Raw genomic sequence first — 5,908 nt, forward strand, 5'->3', positions numbered from 1 at the left:
TGTTCGGAGACTCAGGACGCTACTCCAGCGACTAGAAAGGAGTGGTCAAAAAAATCAAACCAAGCATTAAAATTAAAAAAGCAGTAGAACGGGTAGCTGATGACTGAAACTGAACTGTAGATAAGAGGGAAGAAACCGGTCCTCGCATTAACAGCCATTTAGCAGGGCAAGTCCAGTAGTAAATTCTGGTAGCAGAAGCCATTTGCTACAAACAATAGGTGCGAATTTGAGAAGGCCCACGCATCTGCAGGCATTCAACTCCACATTAGGGTGTTGCCGCGGGGAGCTCCTAAACTGCAGGGAAGCTCCTAAGTTTTTAGTTAACTTATGAAGAATTTCTGCTATCTTACATAGGCATGAAAATTCGGCTCCTAAGACTCTGTGATTTCCATAAATTAGGAAAACTAGACATTTCCAGGGGAACTACAAATTAGTCCCGACTACAAGATCCCACAATTAACAGGCTACAACGGCTGTCTTAGTGCAGGAAAAATCCCAAGCCGGCTGCTCCGCAGCTATTTGTTCCCACCCCGATTCCCATGTGCTAGTTCTTGGCTTACAGAGCAGGAACAGAAGGAGCAGTTGAAGCCCAATAAAATTTTCTGGCGCTAGTTCAAGAACTTTCCAAAGGAAAACAGAAAATGGGGGATTTCTGAATTCTTCAGCTTACAGTATAAGGCATTTCTGACAAGCTACCACATTCCTGCCCTTCCCCTTTGCAGTTAATTAATCTAAACCTCCTCACATCCCCTATGACATTAACGGCAGTATTAAGGCTATACTGACTTGACTCTCACAGTTATCTTATTAGCTTCTAATATTTGTAAATCCGAGAACTAGAAAGAGCAAGAAAATTAGAAAAGAAAAGGAACTGGAAGCCAGCCTGGGCATGAGACTTCTCTGGTACAAGCTATTGTTTTAGGAGAACATGCTTCAGGTGAGGAATTTTTCCATGCCTTTTTTTCTTTTTTTTTTTTCCTCCTCCCTGTTGATCCTGCAAAACTGTAGAGAGATTGATATCAAATTGTTTGAGAGTTAAACGGTGATATTCTTAGAGAAGAGACAGCACACTGTTTCACTGGAACAGCTTGCAAATGAGTCATGAACATCCTCTCTGCCTCACTCTGTCTAGAGGAGCAGTCAGCTTCTAGACTGCTAGGGAGGGGAGCAGGACGTGGCACCACAATAAAATATATCTCCATGACGTGGGAGTCATGGCATATGGCATAAGGAAGTCACCTTATATCCTTTTATTACACTGAGCATGACATGATTTGACCCAAAGCTAGCAGCATCAGTCATTCAAAAAGAGTGAATTCTTGCGCATTCAGATGTTAAGTATTCTTTTCATCATGGTACCTCAACATTAGAGAGCTAAGCATTAGAAGTATTTGCTGCTTGTCACCCCGTTACCTTCCAACCACACAAACAGTCAACTCAAAATTCGTCTGGTATCTTCTTCCAAATCAACCACCATCAGCCGTGAATGAGAAGAAAAGAAAGCAGCATAATTTGATACTATATTGCATTCAAGGACCTTTAACCTGACGAGAGTTTCTGTTATCTAAAATGGAATATAACTAGTTTAAATACAACTTCTGCTATGTCACTCGTCTGAGTAATGTGTTACCTTTAACAGCTGAGAAGGTATTTTCCCTAAAAGGAAGTGTCTTAGCTGTACCTTCAAGAAATCATAAAATCTAGGGTAACTTCAACAGGGGAAAAAAAACAACCTACAAAAAGTTGATTTTATGTATTCAACACCTAAAGCAAGTTCTCCACTCTAAATACAAAGCTTGTGAGATTGGAGTCTGAATCACTTGAAGTAACAGAAATGCTTATGTATTAAAATTGGCACTGCACAAAGTAATTATAAAAAGGGAACATGGCAGTAGCACCACTCCAGAGAGAGGAGAGGTAGTTTGGTATCACCTGAAGGCCACTGGGACAGTTCATCTCTCCTTCAACTGTGAGGCCCATCTCAACAGAACTAGGGTGTTCCACTGCATTTGGGTGTTAAGGTAGGGCTAGAGCTTTACATAAAGTCAGGCATAGACTTTGTAACAAAGGTGCAGGAAATGCTCTGCAAGGCTTCTCAGTTTTCCAGCACTTCTTGGTTTTCCTGGGATTGCCAAATTGCCACCAACACTAGGAAAGGATTTTACAGCAGCTTTCTGATGGCAGCACAAAAGGATTGATGCCATAAACCACAGAGCACATTGCAAAACCAGTAACTCAAGTTTGGTTTTACAGTATGGCTTGTCACATCCACATTAAACAAATGAAAGTGTGGGTTTTCCAGTTTTAAAATATGCATTAAAGATATTCCATATTAATAGAAGGGGATATTTAAGTTAATGAGCTAACTGAGCACACACAGTAGTTGTGAACGCACCATTTTTCCGTCAACATGTCCCAGAAGTGCACACAAAAAGATACATTGCTCAGCCCATCATCTGAAATATAATGTAAGCCTATCCTCTATTTGGGAATATGATACATTACTTACTGCTGAGGAAACTGTTTGAGAGCTTAACCAAGGCAAGCTGAAATCTTGCACAAAACCGACAAGGGTGTGCTTTCATGTCTCTATTTACATCTGTAAAACCAGTAGCTGCCAGAAACGGTATGGGGACATTTACACCATAATGCTGACCCTTTGCAAGATTTTATCAGTGCCTGCCTTTAAAAAAAAAAAACAACAAAAAAACCCCAAAAAACACCACACCACCCTAAAAAAACCACCACACCATCAAAAACCTGAAGTTACAGAATCACAGAATGTTAGCGGTTGGAAGCGACCCCCAAAGACCATCTAGTTCAATGCCCCCTCCCAGACCACACAGGAACATGTCCAGGCGTGTTTTGAATACCTCCAGAGAGGGAGACTCCACACCTGTCCTGGGCAGCCTATTCCAGTGTTCCATCACCCTCACAGTGAAAAAAAAAAAGAATAAAATGTTTCCCTCATGTTTACATGGAGCTTCCTATGCCTCAGCTTCCACCTGTTGCCCCTTGTCCTGTCATTTGGCATCACTGAGAAGAGCCTGACTTTCTATCAGTTTCATTCCTTCTGAACTTTTACCTCCCACAACTTTTATTGTGTTTTTAATTGCTTCCATGTGAAAACTGTTCCCACTGCAATCTTTGGTCTCATACATTCCTGAGTTTTCACTGGTTAGTAGGTGACCTGGTATGCTGGGCAGGGAGCAAGGTGGTCTTCACGTAGAGAAGCTCCATATGCAAGAAGCAGAAGTGCAGCACCTCTTTCTATGGCAGCACTGCCTGATCCAAAGAGGGAAAGGGGTGGCAGCCAGAGGTGCTGCTTCTCCCTCTGGCCAGACAGCAGCAGCAGGCAGTGTGAAAATCTGAAACTGCTTTGCAAGAACAGAGCAGCAGCTCAAACTGCTTACTGAATGTTAGAAATCGGAGACAAGTTTAGTAGTATCTTTACAGAGCTCTGTTTTTTGAATATATAATTTTAAATCCAGGCAAAGGTACCTCATTATCAAAAAAAAAGTAAAAATGTAGGTGAGTCTATACAGGGCTGGCTTTAATTGTCCATTTTTGAAATCATGTTTGACAGTGACCCTGACAAAAATGTCACTTGTCCTGCAGAAGCTTGCTGTTCATTTCGTGGGAGAAAAAGGTACCAGTGGCCATGCATTTGCTCTTTTTTCCTTTTTTATTGTAATGTAAGTTTGTTTTTTACTACATCAGCTACCAGAGAAATACCTGTTTGCAGATTTTCTGCAGCTTTAAATCCATGAAGATGGATCAACTTCCCTATGTAATCTCTATTACCTTTTGAAAGAAACACTAATTAAAAAGACCCCTCCTGCTTTTCAGCTTTGATAGGGATATGTCACAACGTCTGACATCAAAGTAATTGAGTTAGTGTTGAACTTTTAAGTGTACCAATACCTGTTGTATTTCCTTGTGTGTCAAAGCATTTACACAGTACAGAAGCTGATATAGTCTAGTAGGCTTTCTGCACAAGTGCATTTCAGCCTCTAATAAATCTTAAAAGCAAACAAACAAACAAACTTTCTTTTTTTGTTTGTTTTTCAAATCCATGCAAAGACACTTCAAAACATGCTGGTATTGCATAAAAAGAAGGGGAAAGGAGGTGCTCAGGCAACAGAGGAAACAAAACCAGACAGTAGAATACCTGTGAGCACACTCCTAAGAAAAATCTGAAAGGGAGGCTTCTTTGATCTAAACACTTTCTTGGTTAAAAGGTCTTAGAGCTGCAAGCAAAAAGCCTGTTCTCAGCTATTTGATGCCCTCTGTGTTCAGGGAAACAGGATCTTGCACATTCTTTATAAATAAGAGGGATTCCAGAGATACCTGAGCTTCTACCATCAGCCCCTCTCAAGAACACAAAACCTTGAACTTTGATCACTCACTTCTGACAAAAGGGATAACAGTCTGAGGTGCTCTCCTTCTTTCCTTAAAAATTCAAAAGATAAGTCATTCACACAGTAAAGTCTGCTAAGTAGGCTACCTGAAAATAAAACAGTGCTTTAGTCTCCAAAATTCAAAGACATTACAAATTCAAAGACAACTTTTACACATGCTCAAATGGGACAGTTTAGTAGCAGTAAATTATTCCAACTGGAAAAAAAAAAACCAAAATCAATTTCATGTTGTGGTGACAAAATTTTGAGGTTTTCTATGAAGACCCCATAAAAAACTCCCACCAGGTTATTCAAACTGGAAAACAAACAGAACAAATGCTTTGATAATAAAAGCAGTAGAATTGGAATATTCCTCTGTAGATTTCCTAAGTTTACCACCCTGCTCAGAGCAGGCTCCTAAGCCCATGTCCACTTGTATTCTGAGCATCTCTAGGGATAGAGATTTTACAGCCTCTTCGGGCCACCTGCTCCAGTATTCAACCACACTCAAAGTGAAAAACTTTATCATGACTAAATGGAACAGTGTTGTAAAGACTGGACTGATCTAAACAGGCAATCATTTCTTAACTAATAAAGGAAGCCCTCTTTCTTAAAAGAAAATGCCTGATACTCTGAGATTTGCAGTTTTGCTGAATTTTGAAGCCTCTGAGATTTGCAGTTTTGCTGAAGTGTCAAGTGTACTGGCCTAACCTTCACCGCATGAGGAACAGACAGTGATACGCAGGATTGCTGACTGCAGCTTTGTCTGTTCTTCCTAACTTCTTTACATTTTAAGATTAAGTAAACTCAAAAAGCATTATGGAGAGTTTATTCACAGTTAAGTACTCACTGTGACTCACCGCTAATGGAACCTCCAGTACACAAGCAGAGGAGACTTAAAAACATGTTAAATACAAACATACTGAAGCAGGGAGACTATCCCAGGGTTGTAGGGATGTCTCAAAGATCACTTATCAACTGTATTCAAGTTTGGTGATTTATTTTTTTCCCCTGTCAATATTTCTAACCCAACCTGGGTTTCAAGACTGAAGCTTGGCTTTTTCTTGCCCTTCATATCTAAAGCTAAGTACATTCAGCTGAACAATGCTTCTACTGTACTGTTCCCTAGGCTTAACGCAAGCAAGTTTATTACCATCAAGAAGTCTGCATGTGTAAAATTTCTAACTCACTGTTTGTCAGGTATGCTTTCACAAAGCCCCATTACTACCAGCAGTACAACAAGCATTTACTGACTTAGACCAGCAAAAGTGATGTAATTCAATTCACAGACTTTAGTTCTTGCCCCTGTCCCTGGAAGAAAAAAAAACAAAACAGGCAAGCAATGCACCAAAATTACAAACAGAATATTAACTCTGATACAGCAGACAGGATAAATACCAACTACATATTTATGGGGCTGCATCATTAAATTCTAATTTACTTGGTATTATGAACTGTTTTGCCATGAACATTCAGGGGTAAGAAAAAGATGAGTCAGAACAAAGCAA

The sequence above is a fragment of the Melanerpes formicivorus genome, unplaced genomic scaffold (assembly GCF_026170545.1).
Source record: "Melanerpes formicivorus ecotype bairdi unplaced genomic scaffold, bMelFor1.0.p_v2 SCAF_10, whole genome shotgun sequence".
NCBI classification, from domain to species: domain Eukaryota; kingdom Metazoa; phylum Chordata; class Aves; order Piciformes; family Picidae; genus Melanerpes; species Melanerpes formicivorus.